Source organism: Phacochoerus africanus, chromosome 2 (assembly GCF_016906955.1).
Source record: "Phacochoerus africanus isolate WHEZ1 chromosome 2, ROS_Pafr_v1, whole genome shotgun sequence".
In the NCBI taxonomy this organism is placed as follows: domain Eukaryota; kingdom Metazoa; phylum Chordata; class Mammalia; order Artiodactyla; family Suidae; genus Phacochoerus; species Phacochoerus africanus.
The window spans coordinates 200,458,483-200,471,456 of record NC_062545.1 but is presented as its reverse complement, the minus strand read 5'-3'; positions in this window follow the sequence as shown (position 1 = coordinate 200,471,456).

Genomic DNA, 12,974 nt, shown 5'->3' with positions numbered 1-12,974 from the left:
TTACAGCAGGGATAGGTGCCATGAAATCTGATTGATGGATTCATACAATTTACTTGTACCTTCAGGTCTAGCTTGAACCTGGTCTCTTACATACCATTATCACTTGATATTGGAGTCATCCTTTACATGCCTAAACCCATTGCTTAGGGTTGGGGGAATGTTCAGATAGCACTCTTTCAGCCTCTACCCATTACCTGTGCTAAAGCCACATCTACATTTTTTTAGGTGTTTTGTTACAGCAGCTTCTCCACTTTTTGGTATCATTTATTGTCTGTGATCTCAGGCTGTGATAACAATATGCCATTTACTAGGTGACTTACACAGCAGACATTTATTTCTAAAAGTTCAGGAGACTAGGAAGTCCAGTATCAAGGTGCCAGAAGATTTGCTGCCTGATAAGAGTCTCCCTCCTGGGTGGCCAGCTACCACTTCTCTCTGTGTCCTCACAAGTTAGAGGAAATGCTGGTGTCTCTTTTTTTAAGAGCACTAATCTTGTCTTGGGGCTCCTCCCTCATGACCTCACCTAAATCTGATTACCACTCAAAGATGCCACCTCTTAATACTGTCACGTTGAAGGTTAGGACTTCAACAGATGAATTTGAGGGGGACACGAATGTCAAATCCATAATAATGCATTACTGGTAAGGGGTTTGGATATTATCTAAGGAAAATGTGAGCCTATTTTACCATTTCAAGAAGGCCAGTGAAATAATCATATTTGTATTTTTTAAAGCTCATACAGGCTGTATTTTATAGAAAATATTAAAATGGGCAAACCCAGGGACAGGAAGACTTCTTAGTGGTTAAGATAATAATTTAACTGAGAAATGGAGTTGATGTAGACTAGAATAATGGTTATGAAGAGAAAAACTGTATCAGCTAAGAGATCAACCCAACAGCACTTCACTGTGGTTCCTGATTTGAGAAATCAAGAGCTACTAAAATCTTTTTATTAGAATTTGGGTCATATGTATGGGAGCTGTATAGCTCCCTTCCCCCCCCCCAGGGAAATCTGCATATTCTTTTTGGTTCACATTGTGGTTGATGTTCTTTCAGGGTATCTGCATGGAGATCCCGAGTGTATAATTGGCTCTTTTGTTAGGAGAATCTAGAGAGAAAAGAATTTATCGCTTAACTTTTGTAATGTCATTACTTGAAACACAGAAATTAACAACAGGGTTTTAGTGTGTGTTATGTAGTCAGTTGCTTATTTAGGACAGCTACATTAAAATAACATAGAGAAGGATGCTATTTAATATTTGGTAGCTCCAGTTTTCCTTCATTTTTCATGTAGAGGAATACTGAAGCTAATAGAGCTAGCCTACCAAAATCTAACAGAACTTCATGGAAACAGAACTTAAACTTACTTCTTCATGTTGCCCTAACAAGTCCTAGCAGAAATACTTTGTGGTTTTAGGATCTCCAGTTCATCATATATCAAAGGAAGTAGTCTCTCCCTTACAATTCAAGAGTCAATAAATTGATAGTTAGATAATCATTGTTTTTATGCAGCCTAAACTTCATAAGACCAAGACAGCAGTATTTATAGCCCATTTAGTTTCAACCATGCAAGACAAATTTGGAATTATCTTTGTTTTATTTAGGAAGGTTTGAAGGAGAGAGATGACCAATGTTTCTGCATTGTCAGTATAATATCAGAATATTTCAAGAAAGTGAATTCCAGTACATAATTAGGATAAGACTTTGTCCTCTGTAGGAAACAAAGAAATTTCTTGACTTAAAAATTAAAGTCTGAAAAAAAAGTCTGAGCTAGTTTAAAGGATCTTAGATTTTTCTTCAAAGGATGAACATTTATTTACACATATTTAGAAACACAAATGTCAAGTGCTTATTAAGGAGTATTATTTGATACTCAAAAGATTATCTTCTCCCTTAGGAAATCTAGTCTTCCATAATATGAAGAAATAAATGGAGTTGAAAATGAAGGTTCTAAAAACAACATAACTACCAAATATGTTTTTATTGTTGGTGTCTACTCTCATTCCAAAAGAATGCTTTAGCAGTATCTAATATCCCTAAAATTTAATAGTTTTATGCCCAGTTTAGAATGAATCTACTTCTATGATCTTATTTTGAATGACTCAGTGATTTTTACTAGCCTCTGCTTTGGGTCAGTGGTCAATGGGGGTAGAGTGTACCTTTAACACCATTAAATGAAAAAGCAAACTACCACTCACAACACAGCTTGATGTTTGCACTGATGAGTTATTTGTCCAGTCAGATCCATGGAAATAATTTTATAAAATATTTATCTTTTGGAGATAGTACCTTAAGAAATGTATTGCTTGCTTGATGGAGGTGTTTTCCCACTAATGTGATAGAGGCAGTGTTAAACACAATGCCAGAAAGGGATCTGAATTTACTCCACTCTCTTTGGGAAAATACGTAGATTCTTTCATTTGTTTATTATTTCCATGTAGCCGCAACTTGAAAACTCAAGCTGAATCTAAACTAGGATTAGATTATTTATAGAATGTCAGTGGATAGATCCAGCAGTGTTGCAGAGTGTTTGTGTTAGATGATATGTGGTGGTGGGCACAAATAGGTACGAGGACTAGAACATTGTGGATAATGTATTAGAGAGTTGATAGTTTTCAATGGCAGGCAGGAATGGAGTGAAATGAACAAAAATCTTTACCAGTGTTATTGTTGCTTTAATTTTATCTCCATAGAGGTGAGGTTACCTAATGCAAGGCTCACAAACTACCAACTCAGTCTTTATGTTTTTTTTTCCTGCTTTTTTTTAAGGGCCACACCTATGGCATATGAAGTTTCCCAGGCTACGGGTCTAATCAGAGCTACAGCTGCTGGCCTACGCCAGAGCCACAGCAATGCCAGATCTGAGCCACATCTGTGATGTGCACCACAGCTCACAGCAATGCTGTATCCTTAACCCAATGAGGGAGGCCAGGGATCAAACCCGCAACCACATGATTCCTAGTCGGATTTGTTTCCGCTGTGCCACAACGGGAACTCCAGTCTTTACATTTTATAAAAAGACTATTTCAAATAGTACTTCATCTTGAGTTCCCATTATGGCTTAGTGGTAACAAACCCAACTAGTAACCATGAGGATGTAGGTTTGATCCCAGGCCTTGCTTAGGGGGTTAAACATCTGGCATTCTGTGGTATAGTTTAGTTCACAGACGTGGCTTGGACCTGATGTTGCTATGGCTGTGGTGTAGGCTGGCAGCTGCACCTCTGAGTCAACCCCTAGCCATATACCATGGGTGTGGCCCTAAAAAGACAGGGGGAAAAAAAGGTAAATTTAATTGTACTTTATCTTCTGGTTATCAAAGGGGAAATATAGGGGCAGTGGGAATGGGATAAATTAGGAGTTTGGGATTAGTATACGCACATTGCTATGTATAAAAAAGATAACTAACAAGGACCTACTGTATAGCATAGTTAAATCTACTCAATATTCTGTAATTACCTATGTGGGGAAAGAATCTGAAAAAGAATGGATGTATGCATATGTATAACTGAGTAATTTTTCTATACACCTGAAACCAGCACAACATTGTAAGTCAATTATACTCCAATAAAATTTAAACCTCCCCCCAAAAAGTTTACAGAAGACAAATAAAAAGTAATATACAATAGTACTTTTTTTAAGAAATAAGTAAAAATACAAGCAGTAATAATAAACATTTAAAAATCTACTGAAACAAGACAGCATTTTAAACTGCTGATCTGATTCTAGTTCTGGGACTATATATCATTCAAATAAAGCTTAAAATATGAAAGAATAGCTAAAAGAATGAGATGAACTCCATGTGGGATGAAATAAAAAACATTTAATTGAATGTCTAACTCTTTTAAAAACATCCGCAGAGGAATAAGCTGAAACAAAGCCAGAAATACCAGGAGAACAATAAGAGAATGCAAAACAGCTAAACAGACTTGGCAGGATGGAAAATGAAGAAGGGCTCATAACTACACACAGTGGACTTCATCGTTCACTGGTCCTCAGATTGCTTTTGATGCTCCTGTGGAATAGCAAACATAAAGCCAGACAGATGGGAGGCTTTCAGTGGATACTGATAGGAAAATCCTATAATGGGAAATTCTTCCAGGTGGCTGAAGGAAATGGTACAATAATTTGATCAAATGAGGAAGGAGTACAGAAATATTTAGCACTAGATTTTAAAATGGAAATGACTCCTAAGAAAACACATGCCCATTGCTTTCAGTGGATCAAAATATTCTGGAACAATTGAAAGAGTTTACTAGTGGCCCTCATACTTTCTCAAAGTGCATAGAATATTGTGGGGAAAAAATGATATATTATCTCAAAATCAGTAAATACCACTTTCTAATAAAAATGTGTTATGATAAAACACTAAGATTTAACTGAAATGGCCAAGTATCAACATCATAGTTCTCTTTTTGAATGAAATTTTTGAACAAAATTCAGCTCTTTGCCTATCTTTTAACCTTCTTATCAAATATTTATGCAACAGAAATCTTCCACACGAAAAATAAAACTTGGCCTGTAATGTTTTATGTTTCATCTCACATCGATGATAAAATAATTGGTTATAGTATAAAATTTATAGAAAAGTGTAGGGTTTTTTTTTCCTGATATATATCTGTTATCTATTACATTGGCATCTATGTCCTGGACTTTCTATATTAGCTCTGACACATTGGTCCAGAGGTAAAACGTTTTATTCTATTAAAATATTTACAACTATACTTTTGGTGTGAAGTCACCAAAATTTTTTGTGCTATTTGTTTTTACTGGGCATGTATATAATTTTATGCTGAAGAACAGTCCTAGGATTAATCACAGTTTCAGAAAAAAATTAAAATTAATAAGTAAAATGAAAGAAGTGTGAGTCCAATTATTAGTCAAATGTCAGACCTCAGTGGAAGTCAAGAAGACTAAGGCCTCTTAGTTTGAGTCAGGAAGAGACAATCTCATGTTGACATTTGGAGATCAACAAGAAGTATGATCAGAAAAAAGAGATACTGAGGTCAAATTTACTGTTTAGAAATTAGTGGTTACATTAGAGGATAATTTCTGTGGAGGCTTAGTAACTTCTTTTTCTTCTAATGCCTAACAGACTCAGCTAATATATGGTTTAACTTCTTAATATCTATTTTAACAACTTAAACATGGCACTATGAGGGTTTGGAGGAGCTGTTAAGGTGGAAGATAAATAATGTTGGACCTTTCATTCTCTAAAATTATTTGAAAGAAATCTTGGTATTTTTTGTCTGGATTAACAAGATAAATAACTTGTTTGGAAAGTTATAACTAAAACATTCTAAGTTTTGAATTTTTACTCATAAATTTACTCTGTGCACAAGAGAAACATTATAAGATGGTATGTAAAGAGGAGAGATAATTAGAATACAGATTCTCACTTATGGTTCTCTCCATCTCTTCTTTGAGTTTGATCTCAACTCTAGTACATTTTACTGGCTTCCCATTTCCTTATTCTTAAGGAATGCCTCTAATTTCCTGTTTCCCCATACTCTCTAACTCAGTTTATCTAGTTTATTGATGTGTGTTCAATTCTATAACAATGAACCCTTAATACAAATCTTCTTATTTTACTCTCATATTGTTTCTCATGAATTGTATTGGAGGTGGCCAGGTATTTCTGGCACCTTAGGAAGTCAGATTATTTGGAGAGGATTTCACTCTTGTGTCAGAGATGAATTTTCTATGCAATCCATTGAACGCATGGTGGAGAAAATGTGATTAGAGGTTGGAAAATGGTGGAAAGGATGACAGTATATACGATGACTTGGTGTATTATGGAAAAATTTCAAAATGAAATAAAAATGAAAGAAAGACTTTGCGAGCAGAAAATCATGTTTGTACATGCAGTTATCAAAACATCTTTGGGTTAGTGAGTAGCAATTACAGCTAGTTGGCATCTCTTAAGTAACCATGCCAAAAGGTAGTCTTGATGGCAGAGTCTCTAATAAAGAACCTCCATTGTGTGTGTAGGTAGCAAAAGTGAGTTGTGCTCACTAAGAGAGTTGTGACCTGAAAACTGTAGTTGGGAATCTCTATGAAGTTGCCTTAAAATATTCAGCTGTATCATGGCCTGTCAGTCTTCAATAAAGAAACATGGGGAAAAAAAATCTCTTCAAATAGCACCTCTCATAAGGGCTATGGAATACCTGACATGACAATTTAGTCTGTATTCCCATGCTGTGTTCAGTCTGTTGACTATTCTATAGTGCTTTCTGCTAATCACTTATCGTTGGGCAAGGTGAACACAGTTAACCTCTTTAAAGAACTCTGAGCCACTATTGAATCACTTTCATAAAGATTCTTGGAGCACAGGATCTGTTTGGCTCAATCACATAAAACCCTGGCACAGTTACTGTCAAAATAGTCACTATTTTTAATGAGATAAATTGATCAGGACTCAGTTTATGTGTGCAGAAAGGCAGTTGCAATCTGAGAAATCTATTGCAAGTAAGTTAGATTTTTGCTTGAATGGGGGCTTAGGGCCCAGTTTCTTGTTAAAAACAAAAACAAAAACTGGAAAGGGCGTTGGGAGACTCAGAAATAGAAAGCCAAAGCTAGAAAACAGTTTATTAAAACTGGACTCAAGCATAAGGGAACAAAGTAGAAATCTAGTTATCAGATAAGAAGTGAAAAGGAAGAGCCTTAGTCACAGGAACATGGAAAAAAATGTTCTTTCTTCAGATCTGAAACACTTGTTCCCTGTGGGTTTATCAGAAAATGATGTAGATTCCAAATTTCCTGTGCATTAAATTGAAGATCCTTGAATATTTTCTAACAGCAGATGGGTTCCATGTTTATGGTAATGCTTAGTCCAAAGGTCAGAGTCCAGATTTCTAATTCTAGAAAAGGAAGTTTTGGGGACAAGTTCCCTGGCAGATTTTGAGAACTTCGAGGGTTAACTGACCACTGGGTAAGTTTTATCAATTCATAAAGTCAAGGTTGTATAATTATTTTCTGTACTGTCTTGAGGTCTAATGTAAATTCTATTAGCATTTGCCAAAACTGAATAATTAGTAAAAAGAAAAAATCATCTTTGACTATTTCTGTATTCTAATAGTTTTCCAGAAAATTATGCTATTTTTGAAACGCAGGGTTACATTTTCAAATATGAACTGTATTTTTAAAATTATAATGGAGTGGAAATGGACAGGTACACTGGGATTGTTATGCAGCATATTAAACATTAAGCCTCTTCATATGTAGTTTTCAACAAAGACAAAACCCTAATTAAACCAACATCTGAATTGAGTATTATTGATATTTCTTGAGGGAACAGAAATACAAGAAAACCATTGTATTAGGAATTATTTCAAATGCTTACTGGTTGTACAATCTAAAAGAAAAACAAGTGAAGCAGAGAAATCACATTTATATCAGATCTAGTTACAAATCATTTCAACATTAGTTCCCTAAATTAAGTTCATTTCTATACTGAAAAATTTTTTACTATGATTATGTCTTGTTTAAATGTTTCACAGGTCATTATTTTAACACTATAAACTGCTTCTCAGGGAGATCCATTGTGGCTCAGTGGGGTTAAGAGCTTGAGTTCTCAAGAACTTGATTAGTATCCACGAGGAGGCAGGTTCGATCCATGGCCTCCCTCAGTAGGTTAAGGATTCAGCATTGCTGTAAGCTGCAGTGTAGGTTACGGATCCAGCTCAGATCTGGCATTGCTATGGCTGTGATATAGACTGGCAGCTGCAGCTCTGATTTGAACCCTAGCCTGCAAAGTCCCACATGCCCAAGATGTGGCCCTAAAAAAACCCCAAAAACAAACAACTTCTCAGATGTCCTCCTTAACAAAACCATGAAGAAAACCCCATAAATTAGTCATTTGAAGGCTCACAACAAGCAGATTAATGTAAAGACACCCTGCTTTGACTTACATCCTCTTCTCAGTAAAGTAGATGTAACTGTGTTTAGCACAGTGAGACAGCACAGACTGAAACCAACTCTAATTGAGAGTAGGCAACATGATACATATTTTTAATCTCTTTTAAAAGAATGTCTATTTTTAATTATATCCAGCTGCAGCTGCAGCTGCCTCTTGTGATAGAGGTATTAGTAGCCAGTTTGATGTTTGCCTTTAGAGTTGCAGAGAAGAGGTCTGGAATACAAGTAAATGTGTGAGGGTCACCAGAATTTAGACAATGTTTAAAGACCTTGGGTTGAATGAGCTCTCCTGTGGTGTTAAAGTGATGTAAATAGATGTTAGAAGGTATCAAGAGACTAAAACCTGAGACTTCCAATTAATTCAGAATTCAGGATGGTGAGAAATAACCACTAAAAGAACCCAAGAAGGGGGAACCAGGGAGGTGAGATGAGAACCAAGAGAATAATTCTCTTAAAATCAAGAAAAAGGAAAGTTTAACAAATGTCACTGAAAGATCAAATAAATGACCAAGAATATACATTGTAAAGAGCAGTTTGCGTTGGAATAGTAATAATAAATCATGATTGGTGTGGGTTCAAGGGAGAATGGTCAAGAGAGGAGGAGACCTGGAGTAGAGACAAGTATTTTGGAGGGTTTAGCTATAAAGAACAGAGAAGGGAAGAAGACTTGTGGGGTCAAGAGAAAGCTGTATTTCTTAGAGCATGTTTGTTATTCAAAGCCTTTTTTACATGAGTTCTTTATGAAACTGAATGAGGACTAATAAAATTGTTCAGCCAGGAGTATTATGCATGCTCCTTTATTTTAATTAAACAAACAAACAAAAAAGATGTCCAGGAGGCCTCTCTAGGAGAGAAACATGCTGTAGTTCTCATGGGTTGTTTGTTAATGTTTTCAATAAAATTTTTATTTTCGCAGGAAAGATAAGGACTTTGGAGTTAGGCAGACCCAAGTTGATGTATGTTCAAGATTTAAACTTTTGAATTATTTTTATAGAGTGCTGGTTACAAGTTTAGACATGGAGTCAGTTCACAACTTTTGAGGTAGTAGTAATTAATGGATTATTTTTTCTCCTTGATTGTTTGATGTTTAATCTTAATGAAATAACATTTTAGAAAGTTACAAGCTTTGTGAGTTCCTATTGTGGCTCAGCAGTAACAAACCTGACTAGGATACTTGAGGATGCAGTTTCGACCCCTGGCCTCACTCAGTGGGTTAAGGATCCGTGAGCTGTGGTATAGATTGCAGTCGCAGCCCAGATCCCCTGTTGCTGAGGCTGTGGTGTAGGCTGACTCTAATTTGACTCCTAGCCCAGGAACTTCCATATGCTGCACCTTGGGCCCTAGAAAGCAAAAAACAAAACAAAACAACAAAACAAAAAGACAATTCTAAGCTTTAAAATGATTTATTTATTTAAAAAAAGTCTAAGTGCCTGATAAGCACTTGTAAAGTGTTAGTTACCATTATAATGGAGCCACCTAGCACTTCCAAACAAACATATGAACTCAGCCTAGCCAAGATAGTTTTGGAAGCTGCCTACTGTCACAGAACTCAGTTTAAGTATATTCAAGAAACACACTCTAACAGGGAAACAGCCTTAAAGATTATTTTATGAGTGTATCATACTTAGAGTGTTCAAGAAAGAACAATCCTGACATTATATTGTAGAGAAATAGTGATTATTAGGGTGTTTTTGGCCATCCAGCATGAAAAGGGTTTTTTGTAGCCTGAGTCTTGGTAAGAGGTGATTCTGCCTCCACCAATGAAAATAGTCAAAGCCAGACATTTTTTCTCTCAGACTCATAGAGGCTGGTGTGTATCAAAGAAAAATTGCATCAGACAGGTTAAACAAGCCAGGAAGATTTTATGCTATTGAATAAGACTATTGAAATAGGGGAGAGAGAGATTAAACTCAAGTTCCTTGAAATGAAAGGTGGAGACATTTTTGAATGCTGGGGTGACCTACTGGAAACTTATTAGAGAATGTTACAGGGGAGTTGCCAATTACAAACATAATTAGACCATTTGTGTTTGCTAATTGACACTTATCAAAATTAGACTACTACCTTTCCGCAAAGACTGAGAGTTAAGGATGCTATCTCCTTTGATGATTATATTTCAAAGGGATGGCTCTCAGATCCTTGAAAAAAAGCATTTCTGAGTTGTAAAACTGGCAAGAGGCAGAGAGAATATTTACATCTCAAAGAGGCAAAGAATTTACTGTTGCAGTTTTTTTGAGTAAACGCTTTAAGAAAATGGATGTTCTAGGTTTATAGTCAGGAAGAAACCTGTCTAAAGTTTAGTCAAGCTGAGAGAAATGTTAAGCCTGTCTTTTTTTGTCCATAGAAGGCAGATGATAAAGGCTTGGTCAGTTGACTGGGATCTTTAGAATTTACCCCGGTCTTAGTATCCATAATCTAGTGCCTACTAGGTAGTGTTGGAACTGAGATCTGAGCCGACCCATTAGGCCATGATGTCCAATGGTAATAGAACCCAAACATCCCATAACCCTACTCTATGACTATACCCATGGCTTCTTAGACTATCTTCGTTCCTGTCTAAATTATGAACCTGACTTACTAACATATTTTTGATTTACTGAATGCTGTGATAATTTGACAAAGATAGTGTTTCTGCTCAGTTAACCAGAATTTTTTTTCCTTTGGTTTGCAATGAAGCATACTGACTGCTCTTTAATGTTTCTATGGATGCATTTTGTATGTTTTAACACTGGATGATATTCCTTTTATGCCACTAGGAAGCATTTTATTTATTTCTCTTTGGCAGTCCATTGTCACCATCATCATTACAAATTAATTATTATATATTCCCTGGAAAAGTAACAGCAGTTCCATGTACCAGAGTTTGCCCTCAAAAGAGTATCCTATGCCAGAACCAAAAATGAATTAAAACTCTAAGTGTGACTAAAACAAATGGAAACCCTGCACTGAGCATAACTAAGGATATAGAGTTCTGCCAAAAATGTGAAATTATTTTTTAATTGATTCATATGTAGATGTAAAAATGTGAAGAATACATATGTAATTGTTTAGTACATCATCATCTTATTCTTTTATATGATGATTTATTATGCATTATTATAATATTCTCCGGTGTTCTATTTTTCCTTCTTCCTCCTATCTTTCCTTTGAAACAAATATTTCTTTAACACCATTCATGTTACCACTATAAAGTGAGATACTATGAGGAATATTTGAAATGTAGAAAATTAGTTCCCACATAGCCTATGGTGGTCTTTTGTGGACATTACAACAATTAAAACTTATAGGGGCATAGGAGATCTACTCCATGGCATAAAATGAGGAATATGCTGAGTGAAAGGATATTCTAGTACTCATAGGCATAGGGCAGTAAGATACAGTGAAAAGAACCTAGTCTAAATATTAGAGGATCCTTTATTTGTTATCTTCATGAAGTGAATTAATATCCTTCAGTCTTGAATCTTGTGTCATTTGGAAATGGAGATAATAATATGCAGCGACTTTAGCAAGTTTTGATGAAAATCAAATATTATAATAATATATGTGCAATTTCTGAATCAATAGTGAAAGCACACGAACATATAGATCACTATTAATTTTAATTAATTGTGATATAAAGCATATAAACAGGTTAGCATAGGAACTGATTCATTTTAAGAAGCCAACAAACATTATTTTATTACTATTATTGCCATGATTATTACTATTCCATCTATTTCTACCCTTCCTTGTTTCATGGCTTGATAACATTACCCAATAACATCTCTCTGAAGACTCCTTTACTCTTGAGATATGTCAGAAGTATAACATTCTAAGTTTTTGGTCTCCCAGCTTGTCAATACCTTCCCCTCTTCTGTTTCCTGCATCTCAGTAAAAGGTACCTTCTTTCCTACTTTACTCTTGTTGAAAACCTTGGCATCATCCTTTACTCATCTTTCTCTCATACATTATATTCCATCCCTTAGGAAGTCCTATAGGTTATTTCTTTAAAATACACGATAAAGCTGCACAGTTCTTACCACTAAGAGAAGTATCATTTGTGAAGGATATCCAAGCACCATGATCTCTTTGTTGAACCACTGCAGTAGCTTTGCAGTGGCCCTCCTGATTCCACACTTGGTGCTCAACATAGAAGATGTGGTGATACTTTAAAATGTAAAGCTGATCATGTCATTCCTCTGCTTAAGATAGTTCCTTGGGTTTCTTTCATCACACAGGCCTGATATGAATGTCTCTGTCATCCCTCTCCCTTCATATCTTTTATTAGTCACCTCTTTCATTGGCTTCATCCTTTTACTCTAGAAAGCCAAAAATATTTTTGCCTCAGTTACTTTGTAGTTGCTTTTCCCTCTATCTAAATCACTCTTGCTTAGGATATCTATAGGGCTTGCTTGTCACTTTCTTTATGTTTCTGTCCAAATACCCTTCTTCACAGAATCCTTCACTGACCATCCTATCCAATTCATAATCTCCATTCCTCTCCGGCACTTGCCCTGCTTAATTTTTCACATAGCACTTAAACCTACCTCCCATTCTGTATAGTATTTTATATTTGTTTATCACAACCTCCTTGAAAGCACAGATTTTTGTCTCCACTGCTTTGTTTTCAGAGACTAGACCAGTGCATAACATATGGATGGCACTGAATTTTTTTGTGGAAAGAGTGAATGGATCAGTTAAAAACAATTTTTTTTCTATTATTTCTCTAGAGATCAAATTTTCTTATTTTTTCCTTCTGTAAGCTTGTTCAGGGTAGAAGATAGATGCTTCACATCTGAAAAAAATGAAAGGATTAAGGCAAGATTGCTTTTAATTTTTGTTAATCAAGGAAATATAAAAATTGAAAGTCCCATTATTATTTTTGATCATGATGAGCCCAACAGAATTGCTATATATATTAATCAAACTGCAACTGAAAATAGAAGTTGACATTTTAGTCTGTGCAACTTTAATTGGATAAAAATGTACTTTAGAGGTATCACAAAATGTGTAACATTTCTTGTAAAGCCTAGTGCAATGTAGTGGACTTTTATAGGTGTGTTAGTTTGGAGCAATAATG